Below are 27485 nucleotides of genomic sequence, written 5' to 3'. Positions count from 1 at the left end.
CTATCTATCTATCTATCTATCTATCATCTATCTATCTTCACTATTATCTATCTACCTACCTACCTACCTACCTACCTCCCTACCTACCTACCTACCTACCTACCTACCTACCTACCTACCTATCTATCTATCTTCATTATTATCTATCTACTCTATTATCTATCTATCTATCTATCTATCTATCTATCTATCTATCTATCTATCTATCTCTATCTTCACTATTATCTATCTATGTATCTATCTATCTATCTATCTATCTATCTATCTATCTATCTACTCTATTATCTACTCTTATTATCTCTCTCTCTTTCTCTCTATCTTCATTATTATCTATCTACTCTATTATCTACTCCTATCTATCTATCTATCTATCTATCTATCTATCTATCTATCTATCTATCATCTATCTATCTATCTATCTACTCTATTATCTACTCTATTATCTATCTATCTATCGATCCATCTCTATCCATCCATCCATCCATCCATCCATCCATCCATCCATCCATCCATCCATCCATCCACAAACCATCCATCCATCCATCCATCCATCCATCCATCCATCCATCCATCCATCCATCCATCTATCTACTATCTACCTATCATGGACGGAGTGCTATGCTAACATTTGTTGAATCCCCCGAGGAAAGCAACTTCCCTGGAATTCAGAGAGACTTGCTCCCAAATTAGTGCCAAGATCACAGATGCCCAGAAATTGGCATCCGGGATTCCGTGCACAGTTTGAGCCGTGCTATTGATCAGAACTCAATAACTTAGGAAATAACTTTATTATAGAATGGTGTGGTGTGTCCATTCTCACTCTGTGTACAGGCGTGTTGCATGTACATGCTTAAAATTGGGACTGGCACATCCGTCGCTAAGCGATGTGGCCTCTGAGAGAGAGAGAGACATCAGTTGACTACAACTTGCAGATTTTTTATTTCTGGCTTCTCCATTGTCTCTGCTTGCCACAAGTCAGCAGTGAAGCGTGCAAAAGGCAGTTAATGTGACTGTGGGATCTGTGACGGTCATAAATGTGCGCCAGTTGTGAAGGGCCTGAATCTCAACGTAACTTTGGGGCCCCTGTGATGGTCATAAACGTGAGGACCTGTTTTAAAGTTACTTTTTCAGCACTGTTGCAACGTAAACGGTTGCTAAACAGGAGAGTTGTTAAGTGAGGACTATTTGTATTAGTGCATATGTACACATAGACTTTAATGCTGTTTTGGACCCTTTTTCTTGCAATTAATGCATAATTCTATTTGGCTGCCATCCTAATATGTTTTTTTTAATTAAACATTTTTCAACCCTTTTCTAGAATGAGCAATGGAGGTGATGATAGCACATACAGGAGCCAAGGTGGCGCAGTGGTTAAATGCAGCACTGCAGGCTACTGCTAGATCAGCAGGTCAGCGGTTCAAATCTCACTGGCTCAGGGTTGACTCAGCCTTCCATCCTTCCGAGGTGGGTAAAATGAGGACCCAGATTGTTGGGGGCAATATGCTGACTCTCTGTAAACCGCTTAGAGAGGCCTGAAAGGCCCATGAAGCGGTATATAAGTCTACTGCTATTGCTATATACTACTGCTAGCATCTATACCAGTGTTTCTCAACCTTGGCTACTTGAAGATGTCTGGACTTCAACTCTCAGAATTCCCCAGCCAGCGAATGCTGGCTGGGGAATTCTGGGAGTTGAAGTCCAGACATCTTCAAGTTGCTAAGGTTGAGAAACACTGCTTTAGGAGAATATTTCCATCTTTTTTTTTTCTTTCCTTCTTAGAAATGCTTAGACAAAATTATGTAATAATAGGGGAGATCAGTGGTGGGTTCCAAAATTTTTTTTTGAACCTACTCTGTGGGTGTGGCCTCCTTTGTGGGAGTGGCTTGCTGGCCATGTGACCTGGTGGGAGTGGCTTGCTGGCCATGTGTTCTCTCTCTCTCTCTCTCTCTCTCTCTCTCTTTACTTCCTTTTGTCTCTCTCTCCCCTTTTCCCTTTTTTCTTTCTCTTTTTCTTTCTTTCTTACTTCTTTCTTCCTTCCTTTCTCTCTCTGTGTGAGTCTCTCTCTCTCTCTCTCTCTCTCTCTCTCTGTGTGTGTGTGTGTGTGTGTGTGTGTGAGAGAGAGAGAGAGAGAGAGAGAGAGAGAGAGAGAGGGAGAGAGAGAGAGAGAGAGGTGGGTTTCAAAAAATTTTGGAAGCTCTTCTGTAGGTGTGGCTTGCTTTCCGGGTCCACTGGTGGAACCTCTTCTAACCGGTTCGGTAGATTTGATGAACCGGTTCTACCGAACTGGTGCGAACTGGTAGGAACCCAGCTCTGGGGGTAGATGGTTACGTTAGAATCTCCTCCTCCCCCCCCCCCCCTTTCTCTATCAGTTATTTGAATTAACTGGGTGGTGATTGCCCAACTTCTAATGTGCTCCCGAAGTTTGTTCCTGCAATGATGGTTGAAGATGATAAGAATTTAAACTTAGCCTAGAAAGGATCTTGGGAGGGGACTGTATATTATTACATCCTGCTCTTTTCCGGCTATTAAATATGTGGAAGTGCCTTAAAAAAATTCTTGAAAACCTTGGTTCCTCCAATGCAATGATGAACTAATCTCTAGTTCCTCTAATTCTTCACCATGAATAGACACGTACATATTTTAAAGGCAGCTTTGCTGAAACAGCTTGCATAAGCCCACTCAAATCAAGCAAGGAGAGATATTCATGGTTGGCTGCAGGGAAACTGGAAAGAAGATAGTTAAGAAGGGAGCATCTGAGAAAAAAATAATATCCATCCTCAGTTATGCTTTGGTGGCATCAGTGCTGAGCCTGCAGATTTGGTTATGCGGGTTTCTTCGTGTGAAATGTTCAGCGGTAAGAATTTGAGAGACAAAAGTATGTTTTAAATGGCACCTGGAACTTGACAGGCTGTGATTTAAATGAGGTTAAGTATGCTAGCTGTATGCTGGAGTAAAGTCCACATATTACTTCATGTTTGAACTACCTGAGACTTGGAGGCTTAATGTCTAAGTAGCTACGCTTGGTAAACTAGGCTTCAACCTTAAACAAACTTCCTTGGGCATCGGATTCATAGAAATGAAAGAGACATGTTACTAAATAAACCTGCACAATGTTGTACTGTTCGCTGAATGGCTTATCCTGAAGAACAACACACCCTTTGCTTTTAAATGCTTTCTTCATTTGATGAAATATAGCAACATAAACGTATGAAAACAAACACACAACAGCCAGGCTAAGAATAAAAAATAATGCAACAGTGATACTACAATAATACACACGTGCGCATACATATACATGCATAAAAACCATGGTTAAAATGAACTAAATATAAATCATTACTTAAATCAGTGTTTCTCAACCTTGTCAACTTGAAGATGTCTGGACTTCAACTCCCAGAATTCCCCCAGCCAGCGAATGCTGGCTGGGGGATTCTGGGAGTTGAAGTCCAGACATCTTCAAGTTGACAAGGTTGAGAAACACTGACTTAAATGACCCATATCGTATTAATTCAGAAGAAACCCAGACCTTTATTTTATTGTTAAAACTAGGCCGTATTGTTCTATCTTCCCATTTTCTACAATATAAAGACCTTTCAGGAATCTACAAGCCACATTAGATAGGGGGTGTGAAAACTCTTTTTTAGATGTTGCCCTTTAATCTGCATCTGTCAATATCACTGCAGTCTTACTCCTTGTACTAGCAAAATCAAACCCATCGTGTGGAAGGCTGGTGGTCTCGCTTCCCAGAAATTCTCTATCCCCACTAGCTGTACTGCTTGTTTTGAGTGCAGCATTAGTGCTGCCTCTATCTATTTTCCTAGTTTTGTCTTTACCTGATGTCATCCCTTCCAGTATGCTTTTTCCCCTTAAAAAAAGAGGGGAGGGGGTTAATAAAAGGGAAATTCTTTAGCACAAGCATTTCCTGGCCTTGTAGCATTGAAGCAATAGCAGTTAGACTTATATACCGCTTCATAGGGCTTTCAGCCCTCTCTAAGCTGTTTACAGAGTCAGCATATCGCCCCCACAATCTGGGTCCTCATTTCACCCACCTCGGAAGGATGGAAGGCTGAGTCAACCTTTGAGCCGGTGAGATTTGAACCGCCGAACTGCAGATAGCAGTCAGCTGAAGTGGCCTGCAGTACTGCACTCTACCCACTGCGCCACCTCGGCTCGAAGCAGGTGATTTTGAAAACCAAACCCTTCTCCCACTTAGGATGAGACCCATACCACAAGGAATAAAGAGAACAAACTTCATTTAAAACAAGGAAAGGGGGAATACGGTGGCTCCTTTTTAATTTTCAAGTCGTTAGATGTGGTAAAGGGGATACAGAATGGTTCAAAACACAACACACCTGAAAAGAATATCTAATTAAAAAGTATACCGCAGGAGAACATAAAACTCTTAGTAATTCAAAGGATGAGAAGATCTGCCACTAATACGAAAAGCTGCCAGTTTGCATAGAAAAATGGCTTGCTCAAGGATCAATAGGAAGGAACGATGGTAAAAAGCAACATTATGCATTATAATGAGAGCCGAGGTGGCGCAGTGGTTAGAGTGCAGTACTGCAGGCCACTTCAGCTGACTGTTATCTGCAGTTCAGCGGTTCAAATCTCACCGGCTCAAGGTTGACTCAGCCTTCCATCCTTCCGAGTCAGTAAGATGAGGACCCAGATTGTTGGGAGCAATGAAGTGGTATATAAGTCTAAGTAGCCGAGGTGGCGCAGTGGTTAGAGTGCTGTACTGCAGGCCACTTCAGCTGATTGTTATCTGCAGTTCAGCGGTTCAAATCTCACCGGCTCAAGGTTGACTCAGCCTTCCATCCTTCCGAGGTGGGTGAAATGAGGACCCAGACTGTGGGGGCGATATGCTGACTCTGTAAACCGCTTAGAGAGAGGGCTGAAAGCCCTATGAAGCGGTATATAAGTCTAACTGCTATTGCTATTGCTATTATTTCTAGCTCATCTAAAAGAATGTTACCTGTGCTGTAGGAAGACTTCATGCCTGCAAGTAGGATTCCTGATTCCTTTCCTTGAGCATTTTCACCCAAGCGTCTCCACCCAGTTTTTTACCGACTCTTTATTTTTAACAGAGACTAAAGATATTCCTTTTCTTTTACCAACCTCAGCATATACTGTAGCTTCTGGTTCCTTTTCCTCCTGGGATTCCCCGTCTGTCTTCTCAAAATCTTTTCCTCTTTAGCAAAACCGTTCCTGACTTTTTGCATGTGACCCAGAACAGCAGTCTGTTCCTTGTGCGAATGTAGATTCTGTATCTTAGATTGGGCTCCCGAATCCCCCAGTCTGTGGACTGGTACCACCGGTCCACAGCATGCCAGCAAACCGGTCCACGGGAACAAGCGAAGCCCCATCTGTGGGATACAGGATGGAAAACCACGTTGCCCCTCCGGTCTGTGAAAAAAATTTTCTCCATGGGAAAGTTGGTGCCCAAAGGGTTGTGGGGGTCCATTGTCCTAGATGAATGAAAGTGAAATTCAGAAATATGTCTGCTTAGCAGTTAAAGTGGCATGAATAGCAATAGCAATAGCAGTTAGACTTATATACTGCTTCATAGGGCTTTCAGCCCTCTCTAAGCGGTTTGCAGAGTCAGTACATCGCCCCCACAGTCTGGGTCCTCATTTCACCCACCTCGGAAGGATGGAAGGCTGAGTCAATCTTGAGCTGGTGAGATTTGAACCGCCGAATTGCAGATAACAGTCAGCTGAAGTGGCCTGCTGTACTGCACCCTAACCACTGCGCCACCTCGGCTCTTCTATGCTTGCCATCTAATTCACCACCTTCCCTTTGGGGTTTTTTACCTTGGTTTATATGTAACTTGCATTTGACCAACATTTTGGGTTACCCCAAACTGTTTTTAAAAATCTAGTTTTATTATAACTCTCTTTTATTCCAACAAGCTTTTTTATCTTTACGATTCTCCCATTTGGAGTTTGGAGCCCTAACGTTCTTTAAAAATTCTTCCTCTAGTTCTCTGCTCTTCTCTTAATAGCGCTAAGTCATAGGCTTATTATGTAGGAACCATTTTCCCTTTTTTGGCTGCTAAAAGTAGTTAGATTTCTTCCTTTTCCTTTGTTACAAATGTGAAGGTGCACTGCTGGAAATATTTACAGCACAATGGAGCTAAATCTCTGCAAAAAGGAATGTAGAGAATTGCCTGGGCTCCTTTGAGATACAGAGATTATTACTACAGCGACTCTCTGAGAAATATTGAGATATTTATATATTGCAGTGTGGGAGATGAAACAATTCTTAGACGCAAGACATCCTGTAATCTGATAGAAGAACGTCCAGTCCTTTTTTTGGCAGATTCTTTTGCTTTTAACAGCTGCCTGAAAGGCAGCTTTTTTTCCAGTTTTAGGCATGGGAGGAAACCTATGGATGAAGCACCATCTGCTTCATTTCTGCGTGCCAGGTAGGTGGTGAGGGCACAGGAGTCTGCCAGGAAAAAATGTTAGCAATCTTAGTTGGGGAAAAAAAAAACTAATACACAGGTCTGTGACTAAAAAGCTGTTTGATTAGTTTCATCTAATTTTCATTTATTTTGGTGTCACCTTTGGAACGAGCTCCCCGTGGAGATTCGGACCCTCACCACCCTCCAGGCCTTCCGCAAAGCCCTTAAAACCTGGCTGTTCCGACAGGCCTGGGGCTAATGAGTTTTTTGTCCCCCATCGAATGGTATGGTTGTTGAGTGTTTTAAATTGTGGTATTGTTTTGTTCGTGTTCTTTTTTCTTATTTGTAACCCCCCCCCCCCCCGACTTGGGTTGTGAGCCGCCCTGAGTCCCCTTCGGGGAATAGGGCGGCATAGAAATATAATAAATTCAATTCAATTGCTGAAAACAAATAAAATATTGAAAAAACTCCTAGACGTCATGATTTGCCACAACATGCAAAATTGTCTTCAAATTTATCATTTTTTTTAAATTTTTGGTATTTTTTTATATTATGGGTTTTTAACCAAATTTAAAGTCCATATTACTATTAATTAATTCACTTAAGTGCATTTAAGATATAAAATGCCAAAAAACCCTTAAAAGGTTTGTCCGAGTTATGTAAAAAAAAAATATAGCACTGTAAATCTGATGGTCAGCAATCTATATATAAGCTAAGCAAGTTTTAAGTCTGTGCTTCTAGTGGTAGAAGGGGTTAATCTTTCCTGAAGAATCCAGTGGGAGGGAGACACAGGGCAGATAGCAGCATCTCCGGTCAGTGCAGGGGGTGTGGCCAGCACTGTGACGTCTCATGTACATACACAGAGCTGCTCTCTCTTGCATGCCACACTTGTGCACGAATCATCATCAGGTTCTTGGTTCTAGGCTGTTCACACGTTTCATCGCAATTCATGTTAGCTCGTCATTCTTCAACCGTTATGTTATGGCTCCGCGAAAGTGTATTAATCCACCAGGCAGTTTCTGTTTTCATCTGTGGTGAATATACAGTGTTGAAGCAACAGCAGAATATTACGGACTTTGTGAAAAAAGTATACTTTGCATACTTTGGACTAAAAATTGGAGATCAAGATAAAGTTTGGGTGCCTCATAAAGTGTGCAAACAGTGTGCTGAGGATCTCTGAAACTGGTTCAAGGGCTAGAAAAAATCTTTCTGTTATGGGATTCCTATGATATGGCGAGAGCAAAAGAACAATAGTGATGACTGTTACTTTTGTTCATGCGATGTGAAAGGGTTTAATTCCAAATGGAAGCATTCCATTTCATACCCCAATCTTCACTCAGCAATTCGTCCCATCCCCCATGGCACAGAAATACCTGTACCCAAGCCCCCTCACTTTGAAGATGATACAAGACCAAAATTGTTTTATCAGGAGGAGATGAATGACTTGGTAAGAGACTTGAATCTTCCCAAAGATGCTGCTGAGTTACTCGGATCAAGGCTGAAAAGCAGGAATTTATTGTTGCCAGGAGTGTCATCTTCATGGTTCAGACATCGTGAAAAGGAGTTCATTCCTTACTTTGCCCAGGAAGACAAGTTGGTTTATTGCATCGATGTCGAACGTCTGATGGGTCAATTTAAAATCCAATATGATTCAGAGCAATGGCGTCTTTTTATAGATTCTTCAAAAAGAAGTCTCAAAGCAGTTTTACTCAACAACGGTTTTTATGCTTCCATACCTGTAGGTCATTCCGTACATTTGAAGGAAACCTACGAGAACTTGGAATTGGTTCTTCGTAAACTTAAATATGAAGACCATGGTTGGCAAGTGTGTGGGGACTTGAAGGTCTTGTGCATGCTACTCGGGCAACAAGCTGGGTATACTAAATACCCTTGTTTTCTGTGTCTATGGGACAGTCGAGACCGACAAAATCACTGGACCAAGAAGAGTTAGCAGCCGAGGGTGCTAACAGTTGGTGAAAAAAAATGTCCTCCGAGAAACTTTGGTATCTTCCCATAAAGTTCTTCTACCACCTCTCCACATAAAATTGGGATTGATGAAGCAATTCGTAAAATCACTTCTAAGAGATGGAGAATGCTTCGAATACTTTGTCACCAAGTTTCTATGCCTGTCGGAGGCAAAATTGAAGGAAGGTGTGTTCGTCGGACCAGACATTAGAAGGCTTATAGTTGATTAAGAGTTTGTCAATACCATGGCGGATCCTCAAAAAGGTGGATTGCATTTAAAGAAGAAATTTTTAGGCAATAACAAAGATCCTCACTACAAAAAGATCGTCGGAAGAATGCTGAAAGCATTTCAAGCTTTAGGTTGCCTGATGAGTTTGAAAGTGCATTTCCTCCAGTCCCACCTTGACTACTTTCCTCAAAATTTGGGAGCTGTGAGTGAGGAACAAAGTGAACGATTCCACCAAGACATTAAAGAGATGGAAAGGAGATACCAGGGGAAATGGAGCATTACAATGATGGCAGACTACTGTTGGATGCTTCAGAGAGACATTCCAGATGCTACTCACAAGTGTAAAAGCACCAAAGGGAGCCTCACAAGGAAGAAGAATCGAGTTTAGTGTCTGTAGGTGAGCCCATTTCAGTTCAAAAAGGGATTTTCATGAAAATATTGTAATAAAACTTTAATTTTATAAGTCTATTTCCATTTATTTTGAGGTATTACCTTATTTAACATAGTTACCTGTTCTGTCCTCCCTTCTTCGCTCATTAACAGACGACAGGCAGACAAACTTAAAAGGAAAGAACTTTATCAGTCCTTGGCTCAGACTGGCCGCGAGCCCAAAAATAAACATAAACAAAGTCTCTGGCAAGAAGATAACAGAATGCAAAACAAAACTCTTACAAAACAATTCACTTCTCCAAGTGTCTCCTTGAATCAGGGTTACAGAAAGCCAATCACTTCTCCAAGTGTCTCTCACAAACAAACCACGACTGATGAATGATGAACGTTGACTCCTGCAACCAGGACGTGGCACCATCCGTCCTTTTATCACCAGAAGATGCCACTAACGAGCCCCAGCTGCATTGTTAATCTTGCATCCCGAATCAACTCACAGCAACTTCTTCTGAGTCACAACAGTTACCTAAATTGTCAGGAAACGTGATGTCCTATGACAAAATGGAGGTCATTTTTGGATTCAGCGCACCAAAAAACATAAAGATTACATGGAACAACCAAAACAGCTCTCAAAATTTTGCAGACCTGTGAATTGCTCTTCACATGGCTGCTGATTCACTAACTATTTATAGTGTATCGTTTATTCCCCCCCCCCCTTTTTATTTCAAAGTGGGACTGTGGGCTTGGTAAATTATATCTTCAGATTTAGTGCACTAACCCACAAATGCACACTTTGTACTTTCGAATGGCAAGAGGCCCTCACATCCTCAAGTATGTGCCTCCATAATGAAGTTTCATGTTGGGAGCACATCTGGCCATCTAATTACATTGAAACTGCTGACATAACATGTTGAGAATTGTGAGTTGGAGTTAAAAAAGAGAAAAACATCAGATGGCAAATTGTATGAGAAGTTCTTCACTGCAGATATCCAGCACTTACTTCTCCACAAACAAATACACCAGCAAGCCAAAGGGTAGCGAAGGAACGAGTAAGAAAAATGAGATGAAGGGATAGGGCCAAGGTTTCTCCACACTTAGCACCACACGTGTTTCAGGTGTTCTTCTGTATACAACTTCATCTTAAATCTTAGATTAGCTAATTGGTGATTGTAGTGTTGTTTTTTTACATACTGTGCTTATGCCACATATCAGTGGTGGTATCTAGCAGGTTCTGACCAGTTCTGGAGAACCAGTAGCAGAAATTTTAAGTAGTTCAGAGAACTGGTAAATACCGTGACCCAACAAATGCGCGCATGACAAAAGCGTGCCAATGAAACCGCGGCACGAAAACCGCGATGTCATCAACACGCCCACAACAGCACGCCGACAGAAGCACGATTTAAGTTAAGGTAAGGGTTAGGGTTAGATTTAGGGTTAGGTTTAGAGCGCGCTTCTGTCGGCGTGCTGTTGTCGGCACGCTTCTGCGCTCATTCATCGGCGCGATTTAGAACTCACGGTTTTGTTGCCGCGCTTTTGTCGGGCGTGCTTTTCTCGAGCACGCATTTGTCGCAGAACTGGTAAATACCACCTCTGACTGGCCTTGCCCCCATCTATTCTCTGCCTCCAGAGTCCCAGAGGATCAGGAGGGAATGGGGATTTTACAGTATCCTTCCCCTGCCATTCCCACAAGCCGTGCCCAGCAAGCCATGCCCACAGAACCGGTAGTAAAAAAAAATTGAATCCCACCACTGCCACAAACACACCCGAATGGGAGAGGAGAAAGAGATTGCTGCTCCTTGTAAGCGTACGGCAGAAGCAGACCAAGTTTAGGGCAGGTGCATGCGATTCTTGAAAACATCCAGTGAAAATGTCATCCGATGCTGGTCTCGTTTTTTGCAACTGAGTTTAAGGTGTTGTAGGTCAGTGCTATCTGGAGTATCTCATTAAAAAGAGAACACTTCGCCATAATATTGCTAGGCTCCAGGTGTATTCAGATACAACATTAACATCAGATACGTGTGTGTGATTTAACGTACTTTGGGACAGGGGTGGATAGAGCACAGGCTGCGGTGGTCCGGACCTTTTGAGTTCCCACTGCTGAAACATGGATGCAGAACTAATATTTTTATTCCCCTGAAGTCAAAATTAGGAATGGAATTAAGATCAGAAAACTCCTTGTGAGTGAACCACCTGTATTTTTTTTTAACCTGTTATTAAGGTTATGAAAAGCACAGACAGAGGTAGTTCTTGATGTATCACTAGTCATTTAGCAACTGTTCAAAATTACAGTGGATCCAAACACAAGTACTTACAGTTCAAATTCAAACTTCCAACATCCCCCCCAATTCCTTCTACATCTGGCGCTTGCCATCTAGATTGCCTTGTGCCATGGTTATATGCCCATGATTTATGATGTATTTTGCTGGAAACTGACATTTACTTGAGCCGAGGTGGCGCAGTGGTTAGAGTGCAGTACTGCAGGCCACTTCAGCTGACTGTTATCTGCAGTTCAGCGGTTCTAATCTCACCGGCTCAAGGTTGACTCAGCCTTCCATCCTTCCGAGGTGGGTGAAATGAGGACCCGGATTGTTGGGAGCAATATGCTGGCTCTGCAAACCGCTTGAGAGGGCTGAAAGCCCTATGAAGCGGTATATAAGTCTGCTATTGCTACTGCTACTTCCAATTACCAGCAACTTCCAGGCAATGGGTTTGTTTAATGACCATAGCATTCTCTTAACGACTGTGGATTTGCTTAATGACCATGGTGATTTGTTGAACCACCATCACAAAAGTCATAAAAACCGGCCTGGTCACGTGATAACAACCGACATGACTTGCAACCATAATTCTGGGCTCCAATATGACATAAATTGAGGACTATCTATATGGGGTTTCCCCCCCCCCCCCTAAGCCTGGAGGATGCTAAGGATTGGAATTCTTTGCCTCGCAAAGTCCTGCTGCTTTCGTTTTTACCTGTTCATCCCCCAAAACGGGTCACCAACCTTTCGGACCTCAGGGACTGCTAAATTCATAATTCAAAATCCCGCAGATTACTATTATGGCTTTTTTTTAAAAAAAAATAGCAATAGCAATATAGCAATAGCAGTTCGACTTATATACCGCTTCATAGGGCTTTCAGCCCTCTCTAAGCGGTTTACAGAGTCAGCATATCGCCCCCACAATCCGGGTCCTCATTTTACCCACCTCGGAAGGATGGAAGGCTGAGTCAACCCTGAGCCAGTGAGATTTGAACAGCCGAACTGCTGAACTGCAGTCAGCTGACGTAGCCTGCAGTGCTGCATTTAACCACTGCGCCACCTCGGCTCTAAAAGAGATAAATAGTATTTAGTACAATATAAAAAATGCGAATAATTTTTCTGCGGACCACCAAAATTTTCTCGCGGACCACTCTGGTGACCACTGCCCCAAAGGACTGGTCTCCTTCCAGTGACATCATCATGTCACCAGATGTCCTCCCGCTTCAGTTAGAAAGCTTCGAAAGGCTTCAACCCAACTTTAAGAGAAAAACGTCTCTGTGAAGGCTGACTCTCGATGTCTGCCCCCAGGGTGAAAACTGCCGGTGGTGGTAGTAACCTATTACTGTCTGCAGTCAGTTATTCAGACTAAGGGGTAAGAAATTTCCTGCATGTGGCAGTGGGTTGAAAGGCTGAGGAGCAATCCTATTTTGCAACGCAAGCTTGTAGATCGTTCCCTTCTTCCTTTGAGTTCAGAAGAGGGAAATTTGTTGGGAGAGAGGAGTGATAGAGGGGGAGGGGAAGTAGGGTAGAGGGGAATGTTGTAGGGGAGAAAGGAAAGTTGATGGGGGGTGAAAGAAAGGGTGTATGGAGGGTTGAAGTGGTACATTGGGTTTGTATTTTGGGGGGTATTGTTGACAAGAGGAATGGCTGTGTTTATTGCTCAATGTTATATGGCCCCGGTTATGCACAGTATATATGTGACTGTATGAAATGAAAATGAAAATGAAAATAAAACATATTTACGAAAAAAGAAGAAGAGGGAAATTTGTTTGAGGTTTATGTTGTACCTTTAAAAAAAAAAAAGAATTGCAGCTGATTATCCATTTGTCTCAGATTGCTCCATGAGCTGAATTCAATTCCGTGTGATATAAAACAGCCATTTATCTTTGTTTCAGCTATCTATGCTTCCAGATTGATTATTATGTGTGAAGGCCAAGCTCGGCGACACAGCAGGGAGGAGGGCAGATTTATGCTTCTGGATAGACTGATGTAGTGTTTTACTAATGCTGCTATATTGTTCCAAGCGGAATAAATTTTGCATCTCCTGGCGGCTTTCGGCTTTCTCCTTTACAAGAGAATACTTTGAAGTACCTTTTCAAAAAAGGAGGCCCTTCTCTGTAGCTGCTCCGACCGGTTCCACCACAAAACCGCGTTCGACTAAACCGTGCTCGACGAAACCGCGTAGCTGACGTCATCAACAGGGCAACAACAGCACGGAGAAAGAAGCATACTGTAAACGCTAAACCTAAAATTAACCCCTAAACCTAAACCTAACCCCCCTAAACCTGATCCTAAACCTAATCCTAAACCTAACCCTAAACCTAACCATTAACCTAACCCTAAACCTAACCCTAACCCTAAACCTAACCATTAACCTAACCCTAAACCTAACCCTAACCCTAACCCTAACCCTAAAGCTAACCCTAACCCTAACCCTAAAGCTAACCCTAAACCTAACCCTTACCTTAAGTTGAATCGGCTTGCTTTCAAAGCGCTATTTAAAGCGCTCTTCTTTCTCCGCGCTCGCTGTTGTCGCCCTGTTGATGACGTCAGCGATGTGGTTTAATCGGGCGTGCTTTAGTCGAGCACGGTTTTGTCGTGCCACAGCTCCGACCCTATGGAACGACCTACCCGTAGAGATCCGGACCCTTCCCACTCTCTCGGCCTTCCAAAAAGCCACTAAAACCTGGCTATTCTGGCAGTCCTGGGGCTGTTGACCACACGAACGAGGTCCGGGCCCACCAAGATTGAGTGTATGGTGCGTTGTTTTTTAAATTGTTTCTTTTTAAATTGTTTCTTTTTATTTTTAACTCCTTATTTTAACTTGTTTCTGTAAGCCGCCGGGAGTCCTACGGGATTGGGCGGCGTATAAATTTATTAAAAGTTTAAAAAGTTAAGTTAAAAAATACTTTGCACCATCACGTATCTAAGATATTCTTGGGCTGTCCTAAAATAAGTGCTTCAAATAGTATTCCTCGTCAGATCCTACAGTACAGAAAACCGTAGTATAATTCTCAATATTTTTTCTAACTAGGAATACAGTATAAAGAGTCTTTTTTTTTCCTATTTAGGTTCTTCGGGGCAGTTTGTTCTGGACATTTTTAGAACAAGCGTAACCACAAATGGCATCACTATACCATTAAACATCACTAATTTTTGCCTTACATAAGAGTTGTTTCCTTATATAATCACCGTGCTATTCTCCACAAAGGATTTGAAAGGAAGGAAAAGGCGGTGACATTAGCAACTCTACTGAGTTTTGAGGAGTGATATGTCAGAATGATGCCTCTTTTTTCCAAGTCTGGACTTTTGGGGGAACGAGAATTCTAGCCCGATTTGAACTTTAAAATTTAAATCATGTTTGGGAACAAGGACCAGATGGCACAGCTTTGGAAACATAGGAGTGTATGAGCTACAAACAGAAAGCTTATTTTCCAAAACTGAGGTTTTTGCATTTTGTCTTTGCTCCAAGTTTATAAATGTTATATGTGCTAGAGCTTCTTGAACTGAAGCTGGAAAATTCTCATATGAGGCTTTTTTTCACACATGATTTACATACATCTTTTAATTTTTCTTCGACAATGAGGTCAACAGCCCCAGGCCTGCCGGAACAGCCAGGTTTTGAAAGCTTTTCTGAAGGCCATGAGAGTGGGTGAGGTCCGGATTTCTGGGGGTAGCTGGTTCCAGAGAGTCGGAGCAGCCACAGAGAAGGCTCTCGTCCAGGGAGCCGCCAGCCGGCATTGTCTGGCTGACGGTATCCGAAGGAGGCCCACCCTGTGGGATCTCACCGGCCATTGGGAGGTGTGTGGCAGTAGGCGGTCTCGCAGGTACTCTGGCCCTAAGCCATGTAGGGCTTTAAAGGTAATAACCAACACCTTGAATTGCGTCCGGAGACCAATAGGAAGCCAGTGCAGCTCGCGGAGGATCGGTGTAACGTGGGTGTACCTAAGGTACACCCTGTATCGCTCGCGTGGCTGCATTCTGGACTAGTTGCAGTCTTCGAACACTTTTCAAGGGTAGCCCCATGTATATGATGATGTCTTAAAAATCTATAAATGTGGCATTTATGTGATGATGTCAATTTGGCATCACCTTGGTTTCTGCTGATGTTACTGCTTCTCTTCATTACTTGGTTGCAACAGTGTGTGTTTGTGTGTGTGTGTATTTGACTATTTCTTTAATGAAAGGCACCGGCCAATGGATTTTATTTTATTTTTTTATTCAGGACATTCTGGTTCTTCCTCAGTGTATGGATTTGGAAAACTTCGGTTAGGCTGCTCTGCTGGATTGTCCTTTATAATCACAGTGCCAGGAACTATCAGGATTAGATCCAGAAATTTTTGGCTCTGTGTAAACAAACTTGTGTGGTAAGCCTCAATTACTTTTCCCAGGAAAAATGAATTTCTTTCAGGCCATGCAGAGGCCCTGCCCTTCTTGGGCATTCCTAGACTGGCAAAAGCTCTTAGAGGCTGTAAATGTGACTGAGGAAATAGTAACTTATTTGGCCTGGTCATAAAAAAAAAAAGATAGATAAATCCTCCTTTTTCAGTTTTGGCATAGACACCAATATAATCCAAGCTGTCGCTATTTGACCTATTCATGTCTCGGTTCCTGGCACCTGGATGTCTTCTGAGAGTTGCCTGTGATTCAGCATTAGCGCACAGCTGGGTATGGCGTAATTTGAGAATCATTATTCAAGAAGCGGGAATGGTGTTGACCTAAGGCTTCCTATGGGAAAGCAAGAAGGCCGAACTGTTCAATAGCAATAGCAGTTAGACTTATATACCGCTTCATAGGGCTTTCAGCCCTCTCTAAGTGGTTTACAGAATCAGCATATCGCCCCCACAGTCCGGGTCCTCATTTCACCCACCTCGGAAGGATGGAAGGATGAGTCAACCTTGAGCCGGTGAGATTAGAACCGCTGAACTGCAGATAACAGTCAGCTGAAGTGGCCTGCAGTACTGCACCCTAACCACTGCGCCACTTCGGCTCTCTCGGTTCACCTTTCAGTCCCTTCAAGGCAGTGGTGGGATTCAAATAATTTAACAAGCGGTTCTCTGTCCTAATGACCAGGTGGGTAGGCGGGGCTTAGTGGCCATGTGACTGTGTGGGCGTGGCTAACTCAACATTACTCAGGTTGATGGGTGCTTCGCCTTAGCTGTGACAATGTCATAAGGGTTAACCAAAGAGGCAGTTTCTGTAAGCAGGTCAATAAAGATTAGGCTAGAAACAACACCAGAATGTTTCCTTCCTGCCTTCCTTACAGGATTAGCCCTGTAAAGTGGAAAGAAACAAAATGAGATTTATTCCAACAGCCGGTTCTCTGAACTGCTTAGAAAGTTAAGAACTGGTTCTCCCGAATAGGTGCGAACCGGCTGAATCCCACCACTGCTTCAAGGTTACATTTGTATACAGCAGCGCTGGGGAATTATGGCCCCTTTATGATTTGTGGACTTCAACTCCCAGAATTCTTGAGAATTCTGGGAGTTGAAGTCCACAAGTCACAAAGGGGCCGTAGCTTCCCATCTCTGGAATACAGAAAGGGGTGTCCTCATCACTGCTTCCTTTTTTGGTGTGTGTGCACATCACTCATGTTGCCCAAACAAGCTATACAGAGGAGGTAGTGCTCTTGCAGTCCATGCTGCAGTCAGTCCAGGTAGGCTTGATGTGCGGGTGTCCAGGTCAGTGGTGGGATTCAAACAATTTAACAACCGGTTCTCTGCCCTTAATGACCAGCTGGGTAGGCGTGGCTTGGTAGTCATGTGACTGGGTGGGTGTGGCCAACTCAACGTCACTCAGTCAATGGGCGCTTCACCTTAGCTCAGTGTTTCTCAACCTTGGCAACTTGAAGATGTCCGGACTTCAACTCCCAGAATTCCCCAGCCAGCATTCGCTGGCTGGGGAATTCTGGGAGTTGAAGTCCGGACATCTTCAAGTTGCCAAGGTTGAGAAACACTGCCTTAGCTGTTACAATGGTAATAAGGGTTAACCGGAGAGGCAGTTTCTGTAAGCAGGGCAATGAAGATTAGGCTAGAAACAACACCAGAATGTTTCCTTCCTGCCTTCCTTATAGGATTAGCCCTGTAAAGTGGGGAAAAAAACAAAATAAGATTTCTTCCAACAACGGGTTCTCCGAACTGCTTAGAAAGTTAACAACCGGTTCTCCCGAATAGGTGTGAACCGGCTGAATCCCACCACTGGTCTAGGTGCCGTGTGTGTTGTCCCTTTTCCTAAGGTTCTCCTTGGCTGAGTATTATTTGTCTCCTGTCCAAGTCCTTGTGGTTTTATTAGCAAGGTTTTTTCAGAAGTGGTTTGCCACAGTGTCTATTCTAGGGCGGAGGGGGAGTGACTGGCTCCAGACCATCCAGCTGGCTTCCTTCCTAAGATGACAGTTCACAATCTCCCAGTTTTTAGCCTGGTGTCTACCACTACACAAAACCGTCTCTCTTTGAATATTATTTCTATCCTTTATTAGTGGCAATTATTATTTGGTACTTGAGAGACCGCCTGCTGCCAATTACCTCCCACAGACCCATTAGATCTCACAGGGTCGGCCTCCTCCGGGTTCCGTCCACCAGCCAATGCCACCTGGCTATTACCTGGGGGAGGGCCTTCTCTGTGGCAGCTCCGGCCCTCTGGAACGAACTCCCTGCAGGGATTCGGCCCCTCACCTCTCTCCAGGCCTTCCGAAAAGCCGTCAAAACCTGGCTTTGCCGGCAGGCCTGGGGTTGATGAGTTCCCCTCCCCTCTCGACCTGTGTGGTTGTGTGATTCTTGGCTATTTTAACCACTTGTATTGTGTTCTATGTTTCCCTTTTCCCCCTTTGAGTTGTTCGCCGCCCTGAGTCCCTCCTGGAGAAGGGCGGCATACAAATAAATCTAAATCTAAATCTATCATTTATTAGTGACGGTTATTCATGTCGTACCTTTCAGGATAATAACCCTCCCCCAGATGGCTTACAAACATTGGAAGCAATTGTAAATAGTCACACTGTGAATAGAATTATATTTACAAATAGGGTGCAGAATAAACATTGCTGTGTTGATAATATACAGTGCACATGTAATGGCTTAATAACACGATTGCACCACAAGTCACAAAGCTCCCTTTGAAATGTAAGTTCTAAAAGTGTTATTCCCCACTCATGATTTGCAATGTGACGTGGTTGCACTAAGTGAAGTTTCCGGAGGAGGGGAAGCTTTTATCACTGGAATACGAGATGGACAAAACAGTATGCCATCAATCAATGCCCTTGAAGAATGGGCTACAAATCAGAGGAACTGCTTATTTAGTGAATTATGACTCTGAAAACAGCACGTCTTTATTTTTCTTTAGCTATGTTTGAGTGGGAAGGGTCTGGATTTCTTTAGCTATGTTTGAGTGGGAAGGGTCTGGATCTCTACGGGTAAATCGTTCCACAGGGCTGGAGCAGCTACAGAGAAGGCCCTCCCCCGAGGGGTCGCCAGCCGGCATTGTCCGGTCGACGGCACCCGGAGAAGGGCCAACCTGTGAGATCTTATCGGCAGATGGTCAAGGCAGTCAGCTGGTCAGTCTCCAATAAATTCAGGGAGGGGCCGGGCGGATGGAATATGAGGTAGCCCAACTCCCAGATTATTGGGAAAAGATAAAAGCTGTAATCTGTCAACCAAAGCTTCCCTTCTTGCACGTTTCAAGTATTGAGCCATGATGGCGCAGTGGTTACAATGCAGTATTGCAGGCTAATTCTGCCGACTGCCGATTGCCGGCAGTTCGGCAGTTCGATCCTGATGGGCTCAAGGTTCACTCAGCTTTCCATCCTTCTAGGATTGGTAAAATGAGGACCCAGATTGTTGGGGGCAATAGGCTGACTCTGTAAAACACTTAGGGCTATAAAGCACTATGAAGAGGTGTATAAGTCTAAGTGCTGTTGCTACTGCTGTTGGGAACTGTGACTCAACTGGGCCTGTACCCTCCCAGAAACCTGTGACCAAAGCTTTGGCTATGCGCACATCAGCCTAATCATCGTTATTGCAAATCAACAGTTCATTAACTCTCCCACCCTGCTTCTGAGCACATCAAACCTTCCTCATGCTGAGAATGCATCACAGTCTTCTCTTGTAACTCTGGGGATAGAGAAAGGAATAATCAGATAGAATATGGAAGCATTCTTTATTATAGTCACAGGTTTTTTTTAGGTGGGAGGAAAATAAGCACACCTTGTCTCTCCACTAGTCCACAAGATGTGAAATCCAATTTTGCACATTTACTGCCGTGTCTAGAATACTTCGCTAGCCTATGTTGAAATGCCAAATTTCTGTGTTAGTTGTCCAGAGGAATGGGAAAAACAAAGGGGAAGGACACATCAGTTAGGCTACGGTGATTATAGAGACAATGCTTTCTTTGCTTTGAGATGCTATAAAGGAGGGGAAAGTGTGAGGCAGGATTATCTTACAACTTTTAGTTTCAGTAATTCCTCCACATTTCCGTTGGAAATTTGGCATGTCAACACAATTTAGGAAAGCATTCTAAACACGGCAGTAAATGTGCAAAAGAAAAACTACAGGAATTTCCATTTTATAGTTTTCATGCGACTATCTTTCTTTGTATCAACTCTTCTGGCCAACATGAGTAATTCTTCTAAGTATTTTAGACCTAATGTGCTCTTGGGCTGTTCCTTATTACCATGGGATGAATGGATTCCGAAGTGTCCTGGAACATTTACTAAGTTAGGTGCTGATGACATGTTTCAGTGAGAGAAGACCAAGAAACCTTGTGTGCAGCCACATGTCTGGCACAAAACGATGCGCTCACTTATTAGGCTGCTGTTGTGCTATGCAAAACTTTTAAATACAATTTGGTTTCCATGAAAATATAAAATTTGGCAGAGATTTTGATCGCCGCTCTGTGCTGTGGTGGTCAGCTCCTCTGACCATTGGTAAGGGAAAATACAAATGTCGTTAGCATAATTTGCCAGGAGTGTAATATTTTAAGAACAAAATAGCCATATAACAAAGTAAACAGAATCAGGGTCACCGTTGGAGCAGGCCAGGGGTGGGTTTCTCGCCCCGTTCCAACCGGTTCGGTTGGAACGGGGCCGGCGCCGCGCGCGTGCACGCATACAACATGCGCGTGTGTGCACGTGGTGCACGCATGCGTACTAGCATCTGTGCGATGCTCCAGCTGCTCCTGGAGGATCGTGCAGGCGCTGTATGTGTCCTGCGCATGTGTGGAAGCGCAGAACTCATCAAAACCGGGTAAGGAGCGTGCGCAGGTGCGCGGGCGCGCGAGTGGGCCCTTCACCGTTCCCGGAAGTTACTTACTTCTGGGTTCGCCGACCAACCGGTTCGCAGGGACCGCCGCGAACCGGTTGAAACCCACCCCTGGAGCAGGCCATGTTTTACTTCTACATATTTACATTATATTTTCCAATCCTATTCATTTGCATGGTGAATTATTGCTTTACTGAAATATCCCTGTATTGGTCCTTGTTATCCAAATCAGGGGAAAGCACCCATCGCTGGTTGTCTCTAAATACAGAGCAGATCTTCAATCTCCCAATCTGAAGAAGCAAAATCTGGAGGTCGAGAGATAGTCAGCACTTGTGTCTCTGATATTACAGCTAAGTGAGAACGATGGTCATGAGGAAACCCATTGAAAATTAATTTACTCTAATCTGTGTGAGATTTTAACCTAAGAATTGGTGAGGCTGGGGCATCTCTTAACAATTAAATGAGGTTACAAGGGCTGCATTGCCAAGCACATGCTTTTCAGTTCGATTTCTCGCTTTGTCATGCAGAGTTTTGATTTTTGGTGGTAGCTACTGCTATGATTATGGTTTACAGCTCATAAATTTAATAATGTTTAAGAATTTTGACTACTAATATATTAATAAACGAATATTCTATCTCTCTATTCCAGGGTTCTTACAAACAATTAACACCTAGTCTAGTGCATTGCTTTACAATAGTTGTTTTTGAAAATACTGTACAATTAGAATAATCCAGGATACATTCTCAAACTGACAGTTTGGGACTTTTAAACACCATTCATGCATCTAAACCAAATTGTGGAAAAAAGGAGATGTTTTGACTTAAATACAGTAAGATTTCACAATTCTAGGCATTCCAAAACCCTTGTGCAATAAAATAGTTTTAAAAACTTAACCAACTGTAAGCTGTTAAGTATAATAACTGAACTTGCCTACAATTTCAAAACAGAAAGAATTGATTTACCTGCCGTTTTTAAATTACTATTATCCCTGAATGTCCATTTTGTTGGAGTTGAAATGATTTCTCCTCCCTGCCACCTTGTAAGTTTCCTTGTCTCCTTGAGTTTCCTTGTTCTCCTAAGGCAGTACTAACTAACCAGTGGTGGGATTCAACCGGTGTAACAACTGGTTTGCTTTGCATGCACACGCACCAAACATGCGCTGCACATGTGCACATTGCATTTCAAATCAGCAGTACATCTTACCTTTTCCTGCAGTGAGTAAAACAGCTGAGACGTGGCAATCACCTGGGCTTCAAACAAAGGAAATCTAGGACAGAATAGAGCAGGGTCAACTGATTACCGGAACTACCAGTTCACCCGAACCAGTCCAAACCAACTGAATCCCATCCCTGTAACTAACCCTCAAAAACACCAATAGGCACACTAACTGAATTGGATAGTTTTGTGTTCTGACCCCCCTCGTCCCACACCAACACACACTCCGAGCCAAAGATAAATTATGGCATTTAATTAACAGACAGACAGGTCCTTGGCAGCAAACCAGCACAGACAAGCTGGGGCAGCAATCCAGCCTGCCAAGCTCACAATAATGTTCTCCGACATTAGTTCCTGCATTGACTTCTGCAAGAGGGGCGTGTGCACAAGCAGTCCTTTTATAGTCTGGAGAGGAGCCTAATTACCACCAGCTGAGTGCAATTACCTCCTGTACTTGCGCAACTGTTCCTGACGCCTATTAGCTCTTCGATTCCTGGCATCCAGGAACAACTCATTGCTGGCGTCCGGCTCACTCTCCCTTGTCTCCTCCCCACTGGTCCAAGGCTCAGGCGCCTCCTGGTGGCCAACCAGCCTCTCTGCGCCCTGCTCGGAGTCGGAACCCTGTCCAGGGTCCTCCACATCCTCCAGAGCCGACTCAGAGGGCCCCTCGCTGTCCGAGTCTGGTGGCAGCTCCAACGGCTCCTGCTGAGGCACAACAGCTTTGGTATATTGATATACTGGCAGGCAAGCAAATGAGAAAAGAGAGAACGTAAAATTAAACTCTTCAGGTGCAGAGAAGGTGCAATCCACAGATGTAAATCTGTCCCATTAGCATTGTTCATGTTGGTGGTAGACCTGAAAATAGGGCATCAAAAGAGCATGAGAGTTGCGATTAGATTCTGATGCCAGCGTGTGCTTGATACATCTTGTAGCTTTGGAGTAGGAGTGGGGATTTGGAAACCATAAGATTCCGTGTGCTAAAAATGAATAGTGAGAGGTAGATTGAGGGTTTTTAACATGGTTTTCCTCCAGTGATGAGGAAACATTTACTTATGCCAAGTGAAAGCCATTTTCTGATTCCAAGACTTCACAATCTAAAAATAGCTGGGGCAGCTTCAGGTTAGTAATCCGAAGAGGTGACGATTTGCGGGGATTAAGACTTCTGTTCTCACACTTGGCAGTAACGACACCAGCAAACCACCCGGTGTCTGAAAGATTTTGACAGGATGCTTCGATGATTCTAATAAAGAATGAACAAGCTCCCCCCCCCCCAATTCCTCAAGTAATTTTAAAAAAAGATGGGAGGACACATGACCCGTCAAAACCGCAGTCCACAAAAGCGTGCTCGACGAAAGCGCGTACGTGACGTCATCACAGCGCGACGAAAAAAATTAAAAATTGAAATAAAAATAAAATTAAAGCAAGCCGATTCACATAAAGGTAAGGGTTAGGTTTAGGGTTAGGGTTAGGTTAAGGGTTAGGGTTAGGTTTAGAGCGTTAGGGTTACGTTTAGCGTTAGGTTAAGGGTTAGCGTTAGGTTTAGCGTTAGGTTAAGGGTTAGGTTTAGGGTTAGGTTTAGGGTTAGGTTAAGGGTTAGGTTTAGGGTTAGGTTTAGGGTTAGGTTTTGGGGGGTTAGGGTAAGGTTTTCGCTTTAATTTTACATTTACCGATCACAGCGCGATGTTTTCGTCGCGCTGTGATGACGTCACGTACGCGCTTTCGTCGAGCGCGCTTTTGTCTACCGCGGTTTTGTGGTGGAACCGGAGGACATTATTGCATTTTTCCTACCCGTGTAGATAAAATTATCAGTTGTATCACAGTCAGGGAATCCTTCAGCATTAGGAATGTTCTATGATACTTTTCTCCTTGGTCACAGCGGTACAGAAACAGCTGGGTTTTTCTTTCTTCTGCTTCACAGGAAGGCCTACATTTTTAATCTCAGAGGTATTATTTATGCGCTTGAGTCATCCCATCTTTCTTAGCAAATTGAAGCGGTTTTGTCAGGGCCAAAGTGGAGCCTCTGCTTAAGACCTCAGAGGACAGCCACCACTGATTCTCTGCTATGCAGAGGCTGCCAGGCAGGAAGGAACTAAACTTGTGAAACTTTCCAGTTTTTTTTATCTAAATTTTGAAATTTTAACTACAGCACAAGTTAGTGGGTTATCTTCAAATAAAAAGCTTTGACAAAATATTGCAAAGGCTTGTAAATGAAGCCACTTCACTTAAATGATTTCTTGCAAAGTGTCTAAAGTGTCTGCGGGTGCTAAATATTTTTTCCAGCCACTTTACATATTAGTTGAAGAATTCCAGTTCACAGTTTTGAATATAATTTAACACTTCGGTCTTGCTTCTTACTTTGGATCCTGTATTAGTCCTGATTACATCCTTACTCAATATTTTAAACTGCATAAGTACGTTGGAAGTTTTTATTATTATTATTATTATTATTATTATTATTATTATTATTATTATTTTATACACATAAGCACATCAACTGAACACATAAACACATCAACCAAAATAACCACATAACTTAAAAACAACATAGGAACAATAAGTTCCATCGTATATCATACAGCAGTTCCGAATCGGTTTCTTTGCAGTTAGTGTTTTCCCTTCTATACATTTCTATCTTTCATTCATTATCTCCTTATTCATTATCCATTTTTATATACATTTCTTTATTTATTTATACTTAGCTACTTATGATCAAGTATTATTTACCTATATTGTGCTTTATATTTTTACTGTCATTTTATTCTCTTACATACAGTTATAGGTATACATTCACATAGTTATTCTTTTTCTTTGCCATTCTTATATTATTATTATTCCATTTAAAAGGATATAAGGTATAATTTGGAATGTATTGTTTACCATCCTTCACGCCTGCTGTGACACCACCTTGTTTTCTCTTTCTTTTCTTTTCTCCCTCCCTTCCTTCTCTACTTCCTTCCTTCCTCCTCTCCTTCCCCTTCTTCCTTCCCTTACTTCTCCCCTACTCCTACCCCCTGTCTTCTCCTTCCTACCCTCTCTCCTTCTCTTTTTCTCTCTTCCTCCCTCCTCTCCTTCTCTTTCTCTATACGTTTGAAGTTTTAACTATCAGAATGTTTCTTTTTTAAACTACACTTTCTTCTGCTTCCCCCATCTTTAGTGTGATTATTTATATTTGAAAAATAACTTTGTTTTATAAACTTGAAATACATATTGAATTTCTATTATTGATTGTTGGGTTTGGCATGATTTGGTTCTTATGAAACTACCAACTTCTTGTAGAATTTATTTATAGCCTCTTTATTTAGATCGAAATCTCTGGAAAGAGAGAGGGAAGGAGGGAGGGAGGGAGGAAGGGAGAGAGAGAGAGAGAGAGAGGGAGAGAGGGAGAGAGAGAGAGACTGTTGATAGAAGATTTGATGGCAGCACTATCTGTGGTATCTTACCCATAATGTACATATTTAGGAAATTGCATTATCTGAGAGTTAAAGTACAAAAATATGCCATCAAATTTAAGTCTCAAAGCTTTTTTTTTTTTAAAGTCACAGCCATAGGCAAGGGATATATAACCTATGTGAGAAGTATTGGATTTTAAGTGAATGTGATACCAGCATTGATAAGTCTTCTTTTTATATATACGTATTTCACCCAATTTCATCTTTGCCTTTTTGGATTAACTTGGGTGTTAAGTAACTGGATTTTAATTAAAATCAATTTCCATTTGCAGGTGTAGGATTTATCTTCTCCAAATATTGATTGGAATAGTCTTAATAGGGAAGGTTGTAATCAGAAAATGAATACTTGTCCTGTCCCGGGTCAGACATATACAATGATGAGTAATTACAAGAAGCTTTACTTAGGATTTAATAAAATACAAGCAGTGGTAGATAGGGCCTGTGTGCAAATATACAGAGCAGCAACGCACCGAATTCCTAGACAGCCCACATGTCGTGAGTTCCTAGTAGTCAAAGTCCAAAGTGGCGGAATGGGTGTGTGTGTGTGTGCACAGAAACGCACAGAGGCCATGGTCTAAAACTTAAGTAGTCCAAATGTGGAGCTCTCTGAGTTCTATGAAAGAAATCTTTCTCAGGTATTATGTTCAGGAGGCAAATGTGTTCCAGCAAATAGCAGTTTCCCCCAAGAGAGACTTGCTGGATCTTCAATGGAATGCCCTTATCATGTTCAAAGCTCTTGAGATCTCCTCTGCCCAGAGCCCTACCTGCTCTAGGGCTGGGAGAAGCACCTGGATCCAGCTTCTTATCTTCTTCTGCTTCCAGTTGACTTGAATGTTTCTCATCCACGTCAGCCTCGCGTGCCAAATTGCCAGTATCCCTTAGTGCAGTGTTTCTCAACCTTGTCAACTTGAAGATGTCTGGACTTCAATTCCCAGAATTCCCCAGCCAGCGAATGCTGGCTGGGGAATTCTGGGAATTGAAGTCCAGACATCTTCAAGTTGACAAGGTTGAGAAACACTGCCTTAGTATTTGCCCAGGGCATTTCAAGCAGCTTCTTCTCTGTGTCTGAATTGGCCGTCACTATACAGAATTTTATTTTGCACTTCTGACTTGTACGCCTTGAGTAGGATGAGCATACGGAGAAGTCAAGCACAGCTGGTGAGATATAGGAAGAATTATGATATGTCATCAATAATCATGCAGGTTGATTTCCATTCACACGATTTACAGTCTTGTTTGAGCCTAGGAGAAGAGGGCTTTCTCATCCGTTCCCTTTATTTATTTTTCATTAGTTTATTATATGAAATACAAGAATGCAAAAGAAAACAGTAGGAAGATAAGAGGGAAAGGGGGAAAAAAGAAAGAAAAGATGACTTCCGACTCCCTTTGGTGCAATAGAATAAGATATCAACATCAAACCTCACTCTGTGTAATGGCTTCGCTATCTGAAAGAGACATGCTTGTATTGGGTTATTAAATAAAATGATTTATAAAATGAGCCGAGGTGGCGCAGTGGTTAAATGCAGCACTGCAGGCTACTGCTAGATCAGCAGTTCAGCGGTTCAAATCTCACCGGCTCAGGGTTGACTCAGCCTTCCATCCTTCCGAGGTGGGTAAAATGAGGACCCAGATTGTTGGGGGCAATATGCTGACTCTCTGTAAACCGCTTAGAGAGGGCTGAAAGCCCTATGAAGCGGTATATAAGTCTACTGCTATTGCTATTGCTATTGATTGAAAAATCAGAGCTGCCCAAAAATTATTCCATTTCTTTCATTTTTTTTAAATGAACATTTTGAAAAAAAAAAACTTTTACAAATATTTCCTTAATATTTATTTACTTTACTTAATATTTATTCTTAATCTGTGGCTAGGTTTCCCACTTCCTTGGATAAGAACTCAGTTTTAGGGCAGGGTAAAGAATAAAAATATCAAAAATATCATTTTGTACTCTTCCTCTCTGCACTCTCTTGGAAAAGAGAGTGGATCTTCTGGCAAGTGACTTACATAAGCAAGTTAGTTTCATAACTTATTTCAAGCCCCGCTAAGAATTTTAGCATCTAATGTAAACCTGAAAATCCATGGGCTTTAAGTTGAGTGTAAAGATTTGATTTGTTATATAAATAGAAAGCCCTTAAGAAAAACATGCACTTAAAACAAACTTCTGAATGTCTGTTCTCAAGCTGCGATTCTGGTAACGTTTTTATTTTCCTGCTGCCCCAGAGGCCACGGAATAGTCGAAAGGAAAAGTGATCCTGTGTTACTTTTCTCTCTCTTTTTTTTTTAAACGACTCAATAACCAAGTCCAATTTGCGATGTAGCTTGGA

At 42.7% G+C, this 27485-nt stretch overlaps 1 protein-coding gene across 2 annotated transcripts in view; it reads left to right on the top strand.

The window, feature by feature from the left end:
• The window catches only part of RNF144A (ring finger protein 144A), an 87448-nt gene that overhangs the window by 1246 nt on the left and 58717 nt on the right, over positions 1-27485 (top strand). The gene's annotated exons all lie outside the window — the stretch shown is intronic.

The sequence above is a fragment of the Thamnophis sirtalis genome, unplaced genomic scaffold, assembly GCF_051295495.1.
Source record: "Thamnophis sirtalis isolate CommonGarterSnake01/CBP01778 unplaced genomic scaffold, rThaSir2_p1.2 scaffold_16, whole genome shotgun sequence".
In the NCBI taxonomy this organism is placed as follows: Eukaryota; Metazoa; Chordata; class Lepidosauria; order Squamata; family Natricidae; genus Thamnophis; species Thamnophis sirtalis.
Note: the sequence above shows the minus strand (reverse complement) of the source record. Positions and strands in the feature narration are given on the sequence as shown.